This window comes from Solanum lycopersicum, chromosome 10 (assembly GCF_036512215.1).
Source record: "Solanum lycopersicum chromosome 10, SLM_r2.1".
Lineage (NCBI taxonomy): Eukaryota > Viridiplantae > Streptophyta > Magnoliopsida > Solanales > Solanaceae > Solanum > Solanum lycopersicum.
Window position 1 is genome coordinate 23,376,663 of NC_090809.1, and position 23,291 is coordinate 23,399,953.

The window sequence follows — 23,291 nt, forward strand, 5'->3', positions numbered from 1 at the left end:
GTATATCTCGAGTGGCAGGGCTGCTCCAAACTTCTCCTACTCTACTCCATATGCTACACTAGTCCTGCTAGCTACAGTCTAGAAACTTGACGCCCAAATGTTTAAACTTATGCACCACATCCAGCCTTGGATGCAGAGGTTTATTGCTGAGGTAGAGGAGCGCTTAGAGAGGAAGATGGCCTAGCACACTGAGCGAAACGTCATGGAGGTCCACTAGCGCTTGGACACTATTGAGCTGGGGGTTCTTGCCCGACCAGCCCCTACAATGGATGTGACGACTCTCTAGGAGGTTGTGGAGAGTCTTAGAGCAGATTTATATTCTATACTAGAGGCTCGGGTGCCAGAGTCTGAGGCCCTTTCTATAGAGCCCGCTCAGGTCAGAGTGTTGGTTTCCTTGTTCTCCATTTCCACAGTGCCACCACCTCCACCACGAGAGCATGCCAAGAGTCACAAGACTAGAGATGAGGAGGACTCCCGAGCTTGGAAGAAGGAGCACCTTTAGTTGAAAGCTGCGAGGAGAGCCTCGCTTATTGATGAGGAGGATCGCCAGTTGGGGGCTATGGAGTGGGATGCTGAGGCGTCTAGCTCCAGAGTTGATGAGGCTGACAGGAGCACTAATGTTGGTGTTGTTATTGTTGAGGGTTTCCCGACTACCGATAAAGTAGGTTCTAGGCAACCGGACCCGCCATCTTGTGGATCGCCAGTGCTTTGCTCCTCGGGTTTGCTTCACCTACCACCTTATTTTATATACTTTTATGCATTGTGGACAATTGCATGTCTTTTTGTTGAGGGTGGGGTAATTGGAAAGTGAGTGCTAGGGTGAATTCTGAGTAGCCCAACTCACGATTCTATCTTGGGGTTTCCTTGCCTGTGTTCTTTTTCACCAAGAGACTGGTTGTTTTTATTGTTGAACCAGCATTTTGGTATCTTTTGTACATAGTATAGAAATGGAATCTGAAGCATAATGGCTAAACAAAATAATATCCTGATTTTAAAAAAATGCTGCATGACTAGGCACAGTAACTGATAAATGTGTGGCTCTAAGCATGACATAGAGATACAAGACTGCATGACCTTAAATCTAAGACTCAAACTAGGTGTCAGATATTCTGGTAGAGTAATGAGATGTCAAGTGAGCGTGAAGAAAATTTGAATAGTCAACTATTTGTACTATGCTAGAACTTGTCTTGTTAGTCCTGCTAAGAGTAAGCAGTAATAGACAATGGAAAGGATCATAGGTCCTTGTTCAATATAGCCAATTTCTAGCCTAAATAACAGGAAAAACTGAATGAAATTAATTCCTTCTTGATCCAAATGATTTGAGCTTAAAATAGACCTTTCTTTTTCACCCCAACTGATCTTTTCTGAGAACAATGTGTTGGCCCTGGTCCCTCCTTGGACATGTGCACTTCAGTTTATGCCAAAAACATAATTTGAGGGTGGCTAATGTACAAAACAACCTTGTTGTGGCCCTGACCCAACTTTGGGTATTGTGTACCTTAACTCATGGAAAAGCCAGGAGTTGAGGGTTTCTATTATGAGGAATACTCCGTACATTGGGGTTGAAAGAATAGAGAGAGAGAAAGAACAAAAGAAAAGTGACTCAAGAAAAGTTGAAAGCAAAAAAAATTGAATTTTTTAAAAAAATACAAGAAATGAGAAGAGTCACTTATACAAAAGGAAAAAGAAATGAGAATAGCAAGGTTAAAGAAAATTGAGAAAAAGGGCGGAATAAAATGATAAAAAGGTAGGACTCTTTGACGTTATGTCAAAGAGGGAAACAAGTCACTAAAATATATCTAAATATACCCTACCTGAACCTGAGCCTAAGTTACACGCTAAAAAAGTTCTATCGTGATCCTAAGAGTGCATTATGGTGGACTTAGAGCAGTGAAAATAAGGGCAAGCCTATGGCAACAAGTATAAATGAGGTGAGAAGTTTTTCTGAGAGTGAGTTTTGAAAAATAATCCTTATACTCAAACTGAAATCATTGTGTGAAAAACGAGGATGTTGTTTGGAAGTGAGTACACTAGTTGCAATACCGGATAATTAGTACCTTAGTGAGAGCTCTAAGAGGATAGGTGTCGGTGTGTGGTGAGTCTCTGTCATGGTCTGATCCACATGAACAAGCCTACTAGTCATAGCATGCATAAATCAACTTGAAAATAATCGGGATTGATAGCCAAATGATTACAAAAAGCTAAAATAAGGATACTTTTATTCAAAGATTTTGTGGTAAGTCATAGTGCGTCGCTTGAGGACAATAATCAAATTTAACTTGAGGGTGTTGATGTACCGTTGTTTCACACTACTTTCAATGCTTTTTCCATCAGTTTTGTTTATGTCTAAGGCCTTTTTGTATTATTTTAATGTAGTTTTCTCTTTGTTTCTAGGAAATATATCCAGAAGGAGAACGTGGGAGAATTGTGCTGAAAATTGCAGAAGTGACGACCTACAGAGCCATAGACGGTCCGTCGTGATCTCGAATGTTCGTAGGTGGCCACCATCGTACGTGAAAAAGACTGCTAAAGGAAGTTGGGGAATTCTGACCAAATGTGGGGCTACAAAGACTCTCGATGGACCGTCATAGACACGACAGACCGTCCTGCACATCCCTCAATGTTAATAGAAAGTAGCCCAGTACCCATCTCCAAAAGATTCTAAGTATGGAAGAATGGAAGACATCGACAGACCGTCGTGCACGCAACGGATTGTCATCCATGTCCGTCGATGGTAACAGAAAGTTAGTGAAGAAAGCAGCAGAAAAAAGAGTTAAGTATGGAATAATGGAAGGCCTAAACAGTCCATCGTGACCTCTACAGTCCGTCGCTCCAGTCGTCGACTCAGATGCGTTTTTTGGGTAGATTTTCCTTGAATGTATTTATCTCTTTTGTTAGGACTCTATCTCTTCACATAAGTCATTACATTCACTAGTTAATTTAAAACTCATTCTTCACATAAGGACATTCAAGTAATGGTCCTGGACAACACCTAGGGTCTCACAAACATCTTTAAAGATTATTGTGCAATGTCTAGATAGCATCCCATACCACCACCTAAACTTCATAGAACTTCTCCAACACTAGTAGGTATCCCATATGATGAGAATAGGAAATAACCGACATAGACCATGATAGATAAACATGAAATCTAGAGTTCTAACCTACTCCGATGAGGGTGTTATACTTGCCAAGGGTAGAAGTAGGACACATCCCATATATGCACATGGTTAAGGAATATGAAGAGCTTTTATATACTGTAATCTCATTCTCAAGTAGACCCACATTGTACTCTACTCCTCTTCTCAAGTAGAGCTACTTCCCATAACATACTCACTGGGTACTAACCTTAGTTCTCATAAAGTAATTGACATTAAAGGTTCATTCAAAGGTGTTTCCTATCTAGTGCACAGCCTAATCACATTCACCCCACAAAAGAAGTCCATTAGGGCTACCTTTCAATGGCGAATAAGATAGCTCATCATTACTTTCCTAAGGATGACATGGTGTCGTTCCAGCCAATCAACCCTAAGTCCATCATTCATTATAGGAAGGATACCATTACTGCTCTCAACTCCATGTTCATAACATAACCTTACCATTAGGTGTAAGGTTCCACGTACATGACCTTCTTAACATTATTTAAGGTCTCACATATCATTCATTCATATATGACAAGGGTGCACTAAGATTTTCTAGTCAAGACATCTCATATCACATATCATTCATACAAGTATCAAGTAAGGGGGACAAGTCTACAAAAACAAGACACAACATACTTTACTTCATTACATATAGCATATCATTCTTTGAATCACATAGGAATGACCATTATAATCTTTATGACATCCTATAAATTACTATATCATCATCAATATAATCATCATAAACTCATATAGTCAATTACAAATAATCATGCATCAACTCTAAGACTACACACATAAAACATAGTCATAGTATAACACGATTACCTAACAACAATAAAAGAACTCATATTTTCACTTCATCACATGTAGATAGATATGCTCGTACTTCACATAAATCAACCACACAAATCATAATAATACTTCAAATAGTATCGACAAGGTGATGATCATAATAATCCATAAAGTAACGCTAACAAGGCCACATCAATTGCAAGTAAAGCATATAGCTCCGCCACCATAAGTGGACTATACAAATCATAACATAATTCAAGTCTAATTAATATAAAATCAATAGAATTAGGTAGAGTACCAACACTCTATTCTCACCACTTCAATCCAAAGTTAAATCATCTAATTCAATATCATAAGGCCCTTCCCATGGACATGAACATTAGTTCAATACAATTTTCACAATAATCTATGAATCTAAGTCACTTCAATATAGATTTATAAATCTTAGACCAATTATACATCAAGTGAACAAAATTCTTACATCATTCAATAGCCCATAGAAAATACACAAGAAATTATAAGTATTAAGACAATATCACTTAACCCATAAAGTGGTCATAACTAGGGTTCATCAATTACATGGATTCATAGGTTAATTCAGTTAAAATCATCAAATTAACAACAATTCAATCAATATTTAATGCTTTAAAACCTTTAATTCAAGAACCCATGGATAGATTTCAATTTAGAAGACTCATCTTTTGTTTAACCTTTAAAAATCACTTTGATGATTGGCTCGTTCATGAATAGAGTTTCAAGGATAAAAAATCATACCTTATTCATTCTAATCAACGAAATTTGAGAGAAATTGGTGGAGGAATCAACCTTCAATATTAAATCTCCCTTCAAGCTTAAATGGAGTTCTAGAAAGCTCTTTCGAGGTTTTGGTTTTGATTTTTGATGAATGAATTCTCCTAAGTGTTTACGACTTATAAACATATTTTAAGTACCAAAAGTACCCATATGTAACCTACTGTTCCATTATTTAGACGTGGAGTGAATTTACCAATTCACCCCTAGAACTAACAGTAAGTTGCGTAGGAAGACAGCTTCACAGACGACCGCCCATCCACGGGACGCCAGTCCATAAATGGACCTTCATGTCCTCCGTCGATGGCTTCAAAGACTGAAAAATAGGATCTTATATCCCTATTGTAAGTACTCATCGATACCCTCCACCAACAGGGCGTCGACCAGGCCACGAGCATGTCGATTGCCATCCGCAGGTGGGACTGCTTTGGGCAGTTTTGTCCACTAACAAGGTTCCTTCCTCAAGGACTCTTGGATTATCCTTGGGGATGTTTTTCCAGATACTTTAACCCAAATGTGTTCGTATACGAGTTTAGGAACTCCCACATGATTTTCATCAAAAATGAACACATAAACTTAACAAAACATAAGACACACAAGGTCATTTCAAGGCAAACCTTTCGAACATCATGGACATTCTTAGAAGTTTGACCTCAAAACTTCATGAAACTTGATACACTAACTATAAACACTATGATAACTCATATAATTACCTCATTACCTCATTAAACACACATATAGGCATATAACCACACATGAAGCACATATGTGACTAAGTCATCGAACCTTGGCATTTCACTTCTAAGTCACCTAATACTCTAGAAACTTCCTCAATACCACATTATAAACCACTTTAGGACCTTATACCCTTATGACAATAATTTTAGGCTCTAGCTTCACCTAAGTCATTTTTGAGGTATTACATTCATCAACCTTCGTCAAGGAGGTATGAGTGTGCCTGAATACTCTTTGAAATTTTACTAAGTTTTCGATGTATGATCCTTCTTTGATTTCTGATCCTAGGGATTGAATGAACCCCTTTGTGATTGGAGCATCAGATGACTTGCAAATGGAGTGTCATTCGGATATGCTACATGACAATATGAACATTTCTCATCACTTGGTTCATGTTCAACAAGTTGAAGAGTAAGCACTAAGAGAAAGAGTAGAGATTCCAAGAGGACAAGAACTTTTGATGGTGGTTCTTCAAAGGGAAGGGTTGATATTCAAGACAATCCTAGGGTCAAGAAAAGGGTTTCTAACCAATTTCCTTCAAAGTTCTCTAAGGCTAGGGATGATAAGGTGTCTAAACCTAACTCTAACAAGGGAGGGGATCCTAGTTCACCAACCAAGAAGCCAACTTGTAAAAAGTATGGCAAGAAGAACTATAGTGATAGTCTTAGGGGAATGGATCATTGGTTTGGTGTGGTAAAATTTAGCACAAAGTTAGATATTGACCAAATGTGAAGGGGAAATACAAAGAGAGTGGAAAACCAAGTGGTTATAATAATTCTCCTAAGAAGAATCACTTTTATGCACTTCATTTAAGGGGTGATAAAGAGACTTCTCCCGAAGTGGTGACCGGTATGTTGATAGTCTTTTCAATTGATTTATATGTTTTACTTAATCCTCACTCTACACTATTTATATGTTTTACTTAATCCTCACTCTACACTATCTTTTTCTTATCCCTTGATAGCTAAGAAGTTTGAAATTTTTCTCGACATTCTAAATGAACCCTTCATAGTAACTACCCCAGTAGGTGAGTTGGTTGATGCAAAAAGGGTATACAGAAATTTTCCTATAATGTTGCCCAATAGAGTTATTCAAGTTGAGATAGTAAAACTTGATATGCTTGATTTTGATGTCATATTTGGTATGTATTGGTTGCATGATTTCTTTGACTCTATAGATTGTAGAACAAGGGTGGTGAAGTTTAATTTTCAAAATGAGCCTGTTTTAGAGTGGAAGGGGGGAATTCTATTCCTAGAGGTCATATCATTTCTTGTTTGAAAGCTTGTAAGAAGATCTATAAATGGTGTTTATACCATATTGTAAGAGTCCAAAATTTAGACTCTAAAATTCCACTTATTGAGTCGATCCCTGTAGTGAGGGAATTTCCAGAGGTCTTTCCTAATTATCTTCTCTGTATTCCTACCGAACGGGAAATTGATTTTGGTATCAACTTGTTACTTGATACAAATCCCATTTCAATTCCTCGTTATCTGATGGCTCGGGTCGAATTGAAATAGTTGAAATCTCAACTAAATGATTTACTAGACAAAGGTTTCATTAGACCTAGTAGTTCTCCATGGTATGCTCTGGTTTTATTTGTGATGAAGAAGGATGGTTCCCTTAGAATGTGTGTTGATTACAACCAACTCAATAAAGTAACTATCAAGAACAAGTATCCTCTCTTTCGGATTGACTACTTTCTTTATCAACTCTAAGGGGAAAGCTACTTTTCTAAGATTGACTTGAGGTCGAGGTATCACAAACTTAGGATGAGAGGTGAGGATATACCAAAAATGGCAGCAAGGACTAGATATGGTCATTATGAGTTCATAGCAATGTCTTTTGGTCTCACTAATGCCTCGGCAGCAATATGGATCTTATGAATAGAGTGTTTTGAAATTACCTAGATTCATTCGTCATTGTCTTTATTGGTAATATCTTTGTATATTTGAAAAATGAGGGTGTTCGTATGGACCATTGGAGGGTGGTGTTACAAGTGCTTATGGAGAACCAATTATTTGCTAAGTATAACAAATATGTGTTTTGGTTGAGGTCGGTGGAGTTTCTTAGTTATATCATCTCTAGTGAGGAAGTTGAGTTGATCCAAGGAAAATTGAGGCGGTCAAGAATTGTCCTAGACCATTGACTCCAACTGATATTAGGAGTTTCTTAGGTCTAGAGGTTTATTATTGGAGGTTTGTGGATGGTTTTGCATCCATTGAATCTCCCTTGACTACTTTGAACCAAAAGAGTAAGAAATTTGAATGGTCAGAGGCATGTGAGATAAGCTTCCAAATCTTGAAGGATAGGTTTACTTCCACTACGGTGTTGACTTTACCGAAGGTTACCAAGTGTTTTGTTATATATTGATATGCATCACTAGTGGGTTTAGGGTGAGTGCTTATTCAACATATAAAAGTAGTAGCCTATGCCTCTAGACAACTTAAGATGCATGAGAGAAACTATCCAACTCATGATCTTGAGTTAGCGGTCGTGGTATTTGCCTTGAAAATATGCAGTAATTACTTCTATGGTGTTCATGTTTATATTTGTACAGACCAAAAGATTCTCCAATACATGTTTACTCAAAAAGAGTTGAATCTTTAACAAGAATGTGGTTAGAGTTATTGAAAGACTATGACATGAGTGTTCTCTATCACCCCATAAGGCTAATATGGTAGAGGATGCTTTAAGTCATTTGTCCATGGGAAGTGTGTCCAAGTTGCATAAGCCAAGAGAAACCTAGTGAAGTATGTTCATAGGTTGGATAGATTTCTTAGGTTGGATGATTCTCCGAATGGTGGTTTTTTGGTCCATTATAACTCTGAGTCATCATTAGTCGTTGACATGAAGTCCAAACAACATCTTGATCAAACATTGATAGAGCTTGTATCATTGCTTTCAAGTGGAATACGGATAAGCATTTGCCTTTAATGGAGTTTGCTTACAACAATAGTTACCATTCATCTATATCTATTGCTTCTTATGAAGCCTTGTATGCTGGGAGATGTAAATATCCAATTGGCTGGTTTGAAGTAGCAGAGTCTTCACTTTTGGGTCCTGATTTAATTTATAAGACTTTAGAGAAGCCTCATATCATAAAGAACTGGTTGCAACATCCTATAGTCGACAAAAGTCTTATGTCGATCATAGGAGAAGGGAACTAGAGTTTGAAGAAGGTGATAAAGTGTATTTAAAAAGTTCACCTATGAAAGGGGTGGTTAAATTTGTCAAGCAAGGGAAGTTAAGTCCTCATCATGTGTGTCCCTATAAAATCTTGCAAAAGATTGGTAAGGTTACATATGAGTTTTAGTTTCCTAGTGAATTGGCTTCGGTTCATCCGGTTTTCCATATTTCTATGCTTAATAAGTGTATCAATGATCCCGAGTATATTCTTCCTATTGAGGGTCTTGGTGTGAACTATAGCTGCTCTTATGAGTAAATTCAGGTTCAATTCCTTGATAGGAAAGTAAAGATGTTATGGAACAAGGAGGGGGATTCCGTAAAGGTCTTATGGGAGAATCACCTAGTTGAGGGTGCGACATGGGAGACTGAGGCCGACATGAAGTCCCATTACCCTCATCTATATGATAACTATGGTTATTTGTTCTTACTAATAATAAAAATAATGACTAAAATTGAAGTTGCTTTGATTTTAAGTGAAGTTTTGCAAATATGTGCATTTTTAATGTCAATGCAATGAAGTTACAGTGAAATTGTACATATTGACTTGAAACTTTGCAATTCTTCTTGTATTGAGTTGTGTTGTGCATTTTTATATTGTGAGTCTTTATGATATGTAGCATGTTGGTACGCTGAATTTTTGCATAATTGACTCATATATGATACGTTGAACTCTTGTTGTTTTAAGAAGGAAATTACTCATAATGTGATGTTGAGTCTCATGTGTGGTAATTGAAGTTTTGAATTGCTATGTGTAAATGCAATGATTGAAGTTGTAACTCATCTTTTCATGTATTTTCCTTGGTCGGGCTACTAGTCTTGAGTCTATCCTTCCTTTCAAATATTTTAGTGTAATTCAGGGACAAATGTTCCTAAGGGAGGGATAACGTAACACTTTGAAAATCTATGACGTGTTCTAGAGCATAACATAAGTTTCAAAAGGTTTAGAAATTGTTTTAAGGTCTATTTTAATGACTACAAGTCATTTAGGATGTCTAGAATCACCTATTTTAGGGTGTCTAACACGTATTATAGTTAATTCATAGTCAAAACGCTAGGCACGACTCCTCAAGGACCAACCAAGGGTCCTTGTGGAGGACCCTTGATTTTGGGTCAAAGGACTGCCCAAGGTAGTGTGACCCACGACTTGTAATTGATGATCCGTGTGTCAATCGATGAGGCATCAATTGCCTAATCGATCACCACTAATTCATTTTCATCAGTACTGGTTTTGGACCAATATCTGACAAAAATGACGGACCAACAGGACGGAGGGTCCTGTGGCCGTCGTCTCACAGACGGAACGTTTGTCGGGGTCTCGTCTATGAGGGCCTGAGTTGTTGTACATTTTAAGTTGATTTCAATTAATTAATTGAGTGGTTAGTTAATTAGTTGGGGTTAAGGGAGGTCTAATTAAGTTAGTTGCCGACTTATATAAAGCCTCTAACCTAATTAGACTAACCTAAGCTCTCATAATTCCAAGCACAAAACTCTCTTCCTTCTCTCTTCGTTCTCTCTCCCAAAGAAACCTCATTGAGACCAATCTAGAGGTGGGTTAAGGGTCTGTAAAGGGTCAAGTTCTTCCATCAATCTTCGTTAAACAATAAGGTATGGTATTCCTTTTACCTTTGAGACCTACTTCCTCAAAGGGCTCCGTCAAATTGATTTCAAAAATTGAGTTTTGAAGTGGGTCTTTTCCAATCTCAAAATTGATCTTGTGAATTTATTTGTTATAATTTATTTTGGATATTATGAATAGAGTTTTATGTATTTTAATTCAATTGTGTTATTTATTTTTGGATTGGTCTAGTTTGTAGAAGATGACCTATTCCCCTTAATCCTAGTTTGTGCAATCTTGATATAAATTGGGTAATGTTGATTCAGTTAAATTGTTATTGGTTTAATTACTACTGGATGATGCTATTGTATCAATTATAAATATATTAAGATGAATTTGATTCCTATCATGATAGTTCTTGATAAATTGATCTAGGTTATGAAGTGTATCATAGATTTAACCTAACTCTATTATCTTAAGCTATGAACTAGTGATACATTGTGATGTAGTGATTCAATTGAATTTCTTATCATATTGGTTATTTATATGTGATTATATTATACCCTTGTTGGGTTGATTTAAGGTTTTATGGCAAGACCTTGATGACAGATTATGAAGAAGACTTGGTAAGTCTTGGGATCTCAACTCTCTACTTCAATTATGGTTACGTGTGGCTAAGTTATGATGTTGTATTAAAGTATGCCTTATATTAGGATTGATAGGGTTGGTATGATGTTGAATTGAAATGTCTGGAATATGGATTGTGAGGTGTTGCCTAATATTTAAATGGTATCAGGATGGCGATGATTCACCAATGTGCCTTATTATGAAATAATATTTCAACATGCTAACCTCACATGTATTAATTGTAATAAAAGTACAATACTCATGAAATTCTTATCGAGATATGATAATGATGTTTATATAAGGGATAGTCCATATGGCCTACATTAATCTATGATGATTATTTAATGTACTAAAGATGTTTAAAAGGGTACTCTAGCTTAGCACCGAGTGAAATAGACTGAGGAGTGTACCTTCCCATATAGGGAAGGTAGAATCACTAATGTACTCTTAAGATTGGGACTCCAATGCATGTAGCATAAGACAGGTCCTTACTATATCTCCTAGTTCTTAAACTAGCTAGTGGATCCACGTAGTTACCATGTTCATGTTTTGGTACTACCTTGGAAAGTAGTCCACCTTATTTCGGTGTAGGGTTCCATGACACTGGATTCCACATTAGCACATGTGGTCTATGTCTATAGAAGCAAAATGTTCCCAGAAGGTAAAATGAACTAAAGGATTGAACTCTAACTAACATGGCCTAAGGGGTTTAGTTTAGTCTAGGTAGGGGTGTGGGACTCTACCTAAACATTACACTAGTTATCCATGAGGGAAGTCTTAGGAGGATGTTCTTATGTATGTATACGATAATCATATATGTTAGTGACACTATGTAATGTTGATTATTCTTATGAACATGTATTTGGTCTCTATTGCTAAGGTATGGCATTATGTAATCTAAATGTTATGTTATGTGAAGTCGTACATTGGTTATGGTTCTGCTAGGTTTACTTGATTAACTAAGGTTATGGGGTTTTTACTTAGTCATTGTATAAGTGGACTTAATGAGGGTCATGAGTAATGGTCTAGCTTTGGTTATGTTGAAATGTGCTCTTATTCATGCTTGTTGCTATACTTTGACTACGTGTTCAATTATATTATATGCATGTTGACTTGACTAGACTTAGTGTTGTTAGTCTTTTGATGTGCATGCCTATGACTTAATGAATATGTCTTATTGATTGGTAAGGTCTTGATGAATGTGCATAAGGTGTTCTAAATGTAAAATAGCATGTTTTAAATGAAATGTCCCTTTTTAGCATGATTTCATGATATGTGTGTTCATATGGTCTCATACTTAGTATAAGTGGTTTACTAACCCCATTTCTTCCCTTTTCCCAATATTTTAGGTTCCGGTCATTGAAGGACTTTTGAAACATCTTTGAAGAAGACTTGGAATTCTCATTCATCCAATTTGGGTAGGTTCTCACTTTCCGAGGGCAACGCCAACATCAAGCTTATGAAGTTGTTTTAGTTTTAAGACTCTTATGTTCTTTCCTTTTTATTTGATTATTAAACTTTGTATGGTGTATATCAGGCCTTTTTGTATTAATGTATGGGCTAGGCCCAATTTCTTATTCTCATGTAAGATGGTTATGAGATGAGACACCTATTTGACACTATGTTATATTCTATATATCTATGTGCAACAAAAGTAATAGACTAAGTAATCTTTCAATACGAAGGGTCTATGTATATTCGATATAAATATTATATGTATATAGAGGTCTATGTAAACCTCGATTGAAGAAGAAATGAAAAGTTTTTAAAATTTATGTATTTTAACCTATTAATGTAATGATGTAAGCTAAGAGGCTAGTCATAGTCCTCAAAGAGGACGATGATGCCGGTTACGTCTAGGGGATGCTCCCCGAAGTTGACACTAATGTTCTGGAAGGTGGTGCTCTAAAGGGAAAGGTTCATATCTATGAACTCCGGGCAAGAGGATCAAAGTTGGATGATGATGATGATGATGGTAAGTTATAGTTTCTCTCTTTAGTTGTTATGAGTTCCTTCTAAGTGGGGTTGTGTGGATAGTACTGATTTTTTGATTGATTGTCTCATCTCTTCTATTTAACTTAAGCTTGAGAGTAGATTGTCATAGTAACATGTTATAGCCAAATAAGGAATCATTTTATGAGGGGTTCGTTTTTTTGATGTTGCTCAGATTCTATCTGGAGAATCATATCCTGGAATACTTTTGTGAAACTCATTAGTAGTGATAACAAGAAAGCTACTTGGCAACATAATTTCCGATACTTGCTGACGTACATTTTGTGATGTTCAATTTTTCTTTTCCTGAAGTGTTTCAACTTTCTAGGATTAGCCAAGTAATCATATCATAGTTTTAAACTATTTTTGCTTGCTCCTACTTGTTCGCATACTATTTTCTCCTATCTTCTTGTGGATTTTTCACTATGCTGGGTTAAATTTTTATGTGAAGTAGTTTCCAAAAAAAGGTTGTGATTTTTTTGTAGATATTCTGAAAATAACCACACTCATTTCTTGCATTATGTTTAGGAGTCTTGTTGGAATTGATTTTCATTGATTCCTTACATTATGTTTAGGAGTCTTGTTGGAATTGATTTTCATTGATTCCTTACATTGTGCATTTCATGAAGTTATGATTATGTTGTAAAATGTGTTTCTATGGTTTTACCTTCCATATTATCATGTTTACATTACCAATTGACTAAATGTTACATTTTTGGAATTTTATAGCATGTTCACTGTTTTGCTTGGCAGCTTAATGTGAAATTTTTTCAAAAATATTGAGTAAGTAGTTCTTTTGTTTAAAATTGTTATAATATGTTTAGAATTGATGTATATGAGAATGATAATGAATGGAGAATGAGTTCCTCCTATTTGAAATGAAGAATGTGAGTCCTGTGACATCATGAGTCGTAGATTAGTTTCTAACTTCTTGTTGTGTTTCGAGTCTCTAAAAGTATGTGAAATTATTGTTCTTCCTAAATATATGTATTGTGTAGGGTGTGGTATGGTTATGCTTTGATAGTATTGAGCTTCGTATCTCTTGAAAGTTCCTAAGGAATAGCAAGTGCCATTCGAGGACGAATGTTACCAAATGGGGGAATATTGTAACACCCTTGAAAATGAGTTAAAATAGAACCTAAAACTTGTGTCATGACGTTTTGAACTCCTAAAATAGTTAATAATAGTGTTTATAGGCAGTATATAAAGTTTGGTGAAGTTTGGAAGTCAAATGTACATGACATCCGAAAGGTTTACCTTGAAGTGACCTTGTATGTCTTAGCATTTTTGGTTGAGTTTTACGTGTTTGTTTTGGATAAAAATTGATTTGAGAGGTCCTAAACTTGTATACAAACATATTATGGTTGAATAAGTCTGGGCAAAACTCCCCAATAATTGACGAAAAAGTCCTAGAGGAGGACCCCAAGCCTTGGGCTAGCAAGCTGCCCAAGGCAGAAGCATTTTACACTTAGTGGGAGCCAGTCCGCGTCGCAGACTTGGTCCACCAAAAACAAAAATGTTTCTCCGCGTTGATGACACATGGCGGACTCCACTGGTTTGAGATTTATGCTAAAATTATGCAGGAACAGCTTTGTGTCGCTGACTTGTTTCACGACGATAATTCCTGAAATTTAAGATAAGTTTGACTTTGTTAAGAGGTCATATAATTTCAGGGGTCTTTTGGGTAGTTTGGAGACTAACTTATAGGCGGTTATTAGACCTTTTTAAACCCAAGTTCATCATTCAAATCATAACCCTCAAGTCCAAAACAAAATATCTTGATTTTCATCACAATTAAGGTATGGTTCTTCATCCTTGGATTCACTTCCATTCAAGGAGTCAATTTCAATGATTTCAAAAATATTCAAAAAGATGAATTCTCCAATTTTATAATCTATCCATGGGTTCTTGCATTAAAGGTTTTGAATCATTGTATATTAATTGAATTGTTGTTAATTATATGATTCAAACTTTAAAAAACTATGAACCCATGTAATTCATGTAACCCTAGATTTGACTATTTTATGGCTGAATTAATTATGTCTTAATGTTATTGAATTCTTGTATAGATTTATTAAGGCTATTGAATTATGATAGAATCATGCTACAAGTTTTAGTATGTAGCCCTAATATCATATACATATGTTGACCTATCTTTGATTCATATTCAATTGTAAGTATTGAATTAAATTGGTGATCATGTCCATGGGTAAGGTCATTTGAGTATTGTGTTGGATAATTTAGCTATCGATTGAAGAAATGAGGTTGGATCAACGGTATATTGACCTAAATTTCTCTAATTTGTGTATTCTAGTTCTTATATGATTCTTAGATGATGATGATGCTTGGCATGGTCTACTTATGGTGGCGGTGCTTATGTGCTATACTTGAGACTAATATGGCCTTCCAGCGTTACTTTATGAATTATGATGATCATTGCCTTGTAGGCAATTACTTGGTATATTATGATGATTTGTGTAGTGATCTATGTGAATTATGATCATATCTATCTACTTGTGAGGTGAAAGTATGTGTGCTTCTATTGACATTAGGTGATCATGTAGACTATGACTATGTCCTTATGTGTGTAGTCAAAGAATTAATGAATGATTCTTCCTACTTTGTTATGTGAGTATCGTGGTTATATTGATGATATTACAGAAGTATGTAGGATGACTAGTAAGTATTCCTAGTTGACTAAAATGTGCTTCTAGAATGATATGTTAGATGTGAAGTATGTTGTGTCTTGTTTTGGTAGACTTGTGTCCCTCACTTGATACATGTATAGTGAGAATATGACTTCTTGACTTAGGATGCTAAAGCCTTTTTGTATTGTATGTACGAATCACATGTGACCTTGAATGTTTCTAAGAAGGTCTTTTATGTGGAGCCTTCACCCTAGTTGTAAGGTTATGAAATCCTTGAAGTTGAATGTCGTAATGGCGTCTTTCATGTGTGAATGGTGTACTTAGGGATTAGTTGGCTGGAATGGCATGAAATCATCCTTAGTAAAATCATAGATATATCCTCTTAACCATTGTAAGGAAATATTAGGGGACCTCTTTGGTAAGGTGTAATGACATTCGGTTATGAACTAGATATGGAACCTCTTCATGTACTCCTTTATTGAACTAATCTATGGGAACAAAGGCTAGCACCGAGTGAGTATGTGTGGGTGGTAGATCTAGTTAAGTATGAGACTAGAGTACATAGGAACCCCCGATATTCCTTAACAATGTGCCTACATTGTACGTGTCCAAGTTCTACCATTGCCAGGTAGAACACCCTCTATCGGAGTAGGTTACAATTCTTGATTCCATGCTTAGCTACTATAGTCTATGTCGGTTATTGCCTATTCTCATCATATGGGATAGCCACTAGTATTGGAGAAGTCTATGAAGTTTAGGTGGTGGTATAGGACATTATCTAGACATTGCAAAATAGGCTTTGAAAATGTTAGTGAGTGAGTCCCTAGATATCCTCTAAGACAATTACTTGACTGTCCTAATGTGATAAATGTCTCTTGATTGAACTAATGAAGATAATGACCTAAGTTGGGAAGAATGTCAATTAATAAGTACTTACCTAAAGTAGTTAAGGGTTTCAAGTTAAGGTGTGAATGGTGCATAGGAATGGTCACTTAAAGGCTTACCTATGTAAGTCTTAAGAATGACTCTAGATAGAGAAAGTAACTCCAATAACTACACATGATCTGAACTTCGGGTCTTAAGGATTATTTAGATAAGATTGGCGAGGGTGTGTGGCGGTCTCTTCTTGCATTACTTAACTAAGTCTTTAGATAAACTTTTCGGAAGAGAATTATCACATCCGGGAAAACCCTTAGACATAACTGGCATCGTCGTCCTCTTTGAGGACTAAGACTTGCCTCTAAGGTTACATCATTACATTCATAGGTCAAATTTAGCAGAAAATTTAAAAGTTTTTATTTACTTCTACTTGGATGTTTACATAGACCTCTACATACACATAGTATATATATATCGAGTATACATCGTCCCTTCGTATAAGAAGATTACTTAGTCTTCTACTTATATAGAATATAAGATAACATGTCATAACAGTTGTCTCATCTAATAACCATATAATTAAAGTATAAGAACTTGGGCATAGAACATACATCAAAGTAAGAATGCTTCACATAGGCTATACAATGTTTCATACTAAATGGAAACAAAACAAACATAGAAGTTTTAAACTCAAAATAACTCCATTAGCTAGATAGTGGCATCACCCTCGGAAAGTGAGGACCTACCCTACTTGGATGATCAAGAGATGCAGGTCTTCTTCAAAGTCGTCTCCAAAAGCCCTTCAACAACTGACACCTAAATTGATGGGGAAAGGAATAAATGGGGTTATTACACCACTTGTACTAAGTATGAGACATATGCACACATATCATGAAAACATGCAAAAAGGGACACTTCATTAAGTATATGATTTACTTTAAAAACCTTTGTGCACATTCAATAAGACTAGACCAAATCACTTAGGCATAATCATTAATTCATTGGCATGCACATCACAATACCAACAACATCAAACTAGTCAATTCAACATGAATATCATGTAATTGAATACATAGTCAAGTAACTCTATCATCAAGTCATAAATAACCACAAGCGTGAATAAGAGTACTGATCCGCTCAAACTTACTTCTCAAATAAGAAGTAAAGTGGTCGTGTCAAGTAAATAACCTAACTAGTGAGGTTGGGATCTTTCCCACGAGGAAAATAGTCTAGACTTAACTTCAACCTGTTATTACTATTGTTTGGTCAATGATTTCCTTGAAAAGTAAAAACAATAAAGGGGGGTTTCTATTTCTAAATGAGTAAAATTAATTAACAAACTTGACAGAGACAGTTAACAACTTTGAATGTTGGATTTTAATCAATTAATCAAAGTAACTAGGGTTTACGTGTTCCCCACAGGTTCATAACTTGATAACTCTTACTATAACAATTCTTTCCTAGTATCTTGCATGCAAAGTGATAAGTTATGTATTTCTAAATCCTTAGTCCGGCATCAAGAAAATCTCACTCCGCACCTTGGTCCGCCTACGTGTGTTGTTATCCTAACCCTTATCGTTACCTCATATTAAGCATCGTATTCGATATTTGACTAAGTTATAACCTCGTACCAATCAATATTACCCTATTAGATAGTATACACTAAATCTATGTTAATAATTCTTTTCCTATTATCTACCTCCTTAGTCCAGCAAGTAGCATTAAGGCGAGTTCTAGCGTTGGCCATCCGTTAAAAGACTTCTAAGTGAAAGAATTATTAATACATGCAACACACTATTCTAGAATTGTTATTTTAGTTAGGGTTTATCTCATTATTTGCCTATGGTTCCCACAACCCTAGTTATGGACTTTAGTTACTCATGGCCATAAACACAATATTCAAATATATTAAATAAGAGTTCATGTACTTACTTCAATGAGAAAGAGTAAAATCCAAAGGTTTGCTTGATTAACCACCAATATTCACTAGCAAGAATCTCAAAGTAATCAATAATCTCACAAAAAGTCTAATGATTATCAAGAATCTCAAAATACAATGTTTACCAATAAGGAATTTTACAATCTAAGATTCTAACCTCAAAAATGAGGTTTTTAGAACTATTTATAAAAAATAAAAACCTAATTAAACAAGGACTTTGTTTGCTGGAAATCTGCCAAAATGCGGTTGGGTCGACGGACCACGCGACGGATCATCGTGGTCACGACGGACCGTCATGGACTCCGTCGTCCCATACTTGTGCAATTTCATCTGCCGCTCTCTTCACCACCCTCGATGGCAAGTATGACGGACCGTCATAGGAACAACGGTCTGTCGAGGGTCTTTGTTCCAAAACACTTCATTTCTTGGAATCTGGGTACTGGGATCACTTCTCTAAAATTCATGACGAACCTGCAGGACGGATCGTCATAGCCACGATGGACCGTCACAAGCTTCGTAACCCCACACTTGGTAAGACTTCCCCATCTTCCTTCAGCAGCTGCACTACCCTGCCACCTACGGACCGTCGCAAGCACGACGGACCGTCATAAGCAACGTAGGTGGTCTCTTCTGCATTTCTTCGCTCAAAATCTGCGCATTCAGCTTTGGACAGATTTCCTGCAGAAGAAAGAGAAACTTATATAAAAATTAGCACAAAAAGACTTTCGGACATACTAAACTTAAGGGAAAAGTATTAATTGTACCGTGAAACCTCGGTATATCAACACCCTCAACTTAGATTCGTTGTTTGTCCTCAAGCGACACACTATGACTCACTACACAATCTTTTTACAATAGTATCCATGTTTTATCCTTTGCAATCATTTGGCTATCAATCCCGATTAATCTCATCAAATCTATGCATGCTATCACTATTAGGCTTGAATTTTGTGGGATCAGAACATGACACAGACTCACCATGCATTAACACCTATCCTCTTCAATTTCTCACCGAGGTGCTAACAATTCCGGTATTGCAACTAGTGTCCTCACTTTAAAACAAAATCCTCATTTTTCACACAACGATTTTAGTTTGAGTATAAGGATTATTATTTCAACACTCACTCTCAGAACAAAGTCACACTCATTCATACCTATTGCCATAAGCTTGCCCTTATTTTCACTGCCTTAAGTTCGCTATACAACCCTTAGGATCACGATAGGACTTTCTTAGCTAGTAATAGAGGCTCAAGGTCAGGTAGGGTATATTTAGGTATACTTAAGTGAATTTTTTCCCTCCTTGACATATCGTCTAAACCTTCTACTTTCTATCATTTTATCTCGCCCAGTTTCTCATATTCTTTCACCTTGCTATTTTCTCTTCTTTCTTCATTTGTGTAAGTGACTCTCTTCTTTTCATTCTTTTATTTCTTGTGTATTTTTATTTTTCTTTACTTTTATTTTCAACTAATTCTTGAGTCACTTTACTATTGTTCTTTCTCTCTCTTTGTTCTTTCAATTCCACTTTCCAGAGCATTCCTCATAGTAGCCACCCTCAACTCATGGCATTGCCATGAGTCAAGGTACACAATACCCAAAGTTGGGTCAGGGCCATAACAAAGATTGTTTATACATTAGCCACCCTCAACTTATGCTTTTGGCATAAGCTGAGGTGCACATGTCCAAGGAGGGACCAGGGCCAACACATTGTTCCCAAAAAAGATCAGTTGGGGTGAAAAGAGAAAGGTCTAATAAGCTCAGATTATTTGGATCAAAGAAGGATAAATTTCATTTGGTTTCTTTTATTTAGGCTAGAAATGGTCTATATTGAATAAGGGCCTATGATCCTTTCCTAATTGTCTATTACAAGTTACTATGCCTAGTCATGCATTATTTTCAAGTTTATCAGGATATCATTTTAGCCATCATGCTCCACAATTGAACTATGTACAAAAGATATAAACATGCCGGTTCAACAGAAAAAGTAATCAGTCTTTTGGGGGGAAAGAACACAGGCAAGAAAACCCCAAAAGAGGATAGTGAATTGGGCTACTCAGACTTCACCCTAACACTCACTTTCCATTTACCCCACCCCCAACAAAAAAAACATGCAATTGTCCCCAATGCATAAAAATTAAAATACTAGAGTGGTAGGTGAAGCAAACCTGTGGCGCAAAGTGTCGTCGACCAGCAAGTTGGTGGGTCTAGTTCCCTGGAACCCACGTCCTCTGCAATCTGGACACCCTCAGTGGTGTCCTCATCAACAACCGCACCATCAGTAGTGCCTCCTTCTATCTGTACAGTGTGGGAGCTAGACGCCCCAGCCGCTAACTCTGATGCTCTCATCTAGTGCACCGCCTCCTCAGCAAGTGAGGCTCTCCTCGCAACCTCTGTCTCTCGGAGCTCCTTCTTCCGTGCACGTGTCTCGTCCTCTGCTCGACCCCTACGCCTCTTGGCACTCTCTCGAGGGGGAGGTGGTGGAATTTCAGAGGTAGCAAAAAGGGCCGCCAACACTTGTCCTTAGCAGGCTCGGCAGAAGGGGCCTCAGAATCTGGCACCCTAGCCTCTAAGATCGTGTCGATATCTGCACGAAGATTGTCGACTGTAGCCTGAAGGGCCGACACATCCACCGGAGGGGCTGGTCGGGCTAGCACCCTCAACTAAAAGGAGTCTAGGTGCTGGTTAACCTCAGCGATCTTCCGCTCTGTAAACTGCACCATTTTCCTCTCTAGGCGCTCTTCGGACTCAATAATCGACTTCTGCATCCATGGCTGGATATGATGTAGAAGAGTGTCCATTTGTGCCTCTAGTTTTTGGACCCTAGCAAGCAGGACCAGTGCCGGTAGAGGGGCTGTGCGAGAGGAGCTCGGGGCAGTGCTACTACCCGGGATAGACTCGATCGGGGTAGTGTCAGTGGATGCCATCTGTGTAGCTGTGCGGGCCTGGGCTACTGTATCAGCAAGATCATCAGCAAGTGGGGGCAGCTCCAGACGGGGCCCTCTGCGTGGAGCCAACTCATTGGCTTCGTCTCTGATGAGGCCGATGTCAACAGTGCCCTGCGGGGTCTTAAGATGATCTACGTGCCATATGGGCACACCTGCGGACCTGTAGAGGGCAAAGATCATGCACGGGAAAGGGTAGGTAGTAGTGACCTTGAATGCCCTCTCGTGCATGACTGCCTGGAGAAGCCATGCAAAGTCCACCTCGAATCCGGCTATCATCGCTGCCATCAACAATGCTCGATCCCAGGTAACGATGTTATCAACAGCTATGGGGGAAAGGCAGTGACTGACAAGCATCCACAAGAACTTTGCTGTGAACGTGAGGTTGGCCTTCATGATGGCCCCCTTCAGCTCAGTCACCCAATCGGCACCCTCTCCATGTACTGACAGGTGCAGGGTCATCCACCTCTTGGTAGTCTCTCTCAGTAATGGCTCGCTCAAGAACTGGTCATCCTTAACTATCTGCCATCGGTAGTCAAACTCGGTAGTGGGGGGTCCGAGTAGCATCAACACTCTCGCCGTATAGAAACCGGTGGATGGCTGGCAGGGAAATGTCAACCTGTACGCCCTATACTCAGACATGCTCCAGTGGGGCCTGTTTAGCGGGGGCAGCCCGTCTATCTATCTGTGATCGGAGAGTCGCTACGTAAGATGCGTAGAACTCTCGGACCAATTCTTCACTGTATCGTCGCAACGGATGTGCTGTCCACTCCAAGCGATGCCTGATGAAGAGATTGTGGATCTCCGACATCGTCGAGAGACTCCCTGTAAGGACCCGCCGCTCCAAGGTGAGTGTTCGAGTCATCACTCCTTTATGAGTCAAGAACTTGGCGTCGGAGTAGACTTGGAATTGCGCGTCGACACACCACCGGTTGGGCTGGTCAGTGGGTGGGGTGGGGACCTGAACTGATGAGCCTGATGTAGAGTCTGAACTGTCAGCCTCATGAGACGAGGTCGATGCTGCACTTGTGGCGGGTGCGGGAACCTCAGCAGAGCCGAAGGCTTCCTCGGACCATGATACTCCTAAGGAGCCAGACGCTCCTTCCTCATTTGTGGTTGACCCAAAGGGTGTGCAGGTCAGTGTGCGCTCCTCATCAGACTGGGAGGCAGTGACAACGCCGGACACCACCTTTTTGGGTGTGGCTCTGGGAGCACGCGCAGCACGGGAAGGGGTGGAAGTCCCTGGGGGCACGTACTTAGGGTCACGCTCATCATCAGAGCCAATGACCATGCGGGCAGACGGGGCGACAGACTTCGATCGCCCGCGTGCGTAGATGTGGTCTTGCTTGGGTACCATAGTAGATAGTACCTGTAAAGGATCAATATTAGTACGAGTAGTGGCAAACAAGACAAGCAAAACCATACTTAACAAAACATTGAAAATAGTAGGTAATTGTTGTAGAAAAAGTGGCACATGACGGGCCTGGTGACGGCCCCTCGTGACTATGACGGACTGTCTTGAGGTCCGTCGTGTATTACTTGGACTGTGTATATATAGAGAACCCTGAAGGAGAGTCTCTAACTAGCATGACGGTCTGTGCAGGACGGACCGTCACAGGTACGACGGTCCATCGTAGGTGTCCGTCATAGAACACTTGAAAAAAAATATGGAGACCCTTAGGGGAGGGGTCTCTGACCGTTATGATGGTCGTGCAGGACGGACCGTCATGGGTATGACGGTCCGTCACATGTGTCCGTTGAAGGACACTTGAAAAGAAATGAGAGACCCTTAGAAACAGGGTCTCTGACAACCAGAATGGTTGTGCAGGACGAACCATCGTGAAGACGACGGTCCGTCACATGTGTCTGTTGAGGAACACTTGGGAAAAAATGAGAGACCCTTAGAAACAGGGTCTCTGACAACCGAAACGGTTGTGCAGGACGGACCTCGTGAGTACGACGGTCCGTCACATGTGTCTGTTGGGACAGGGTGTTAGGGCTTTTGCAATGGACCCTACGACGGTCCGTCGTGGGTATGAC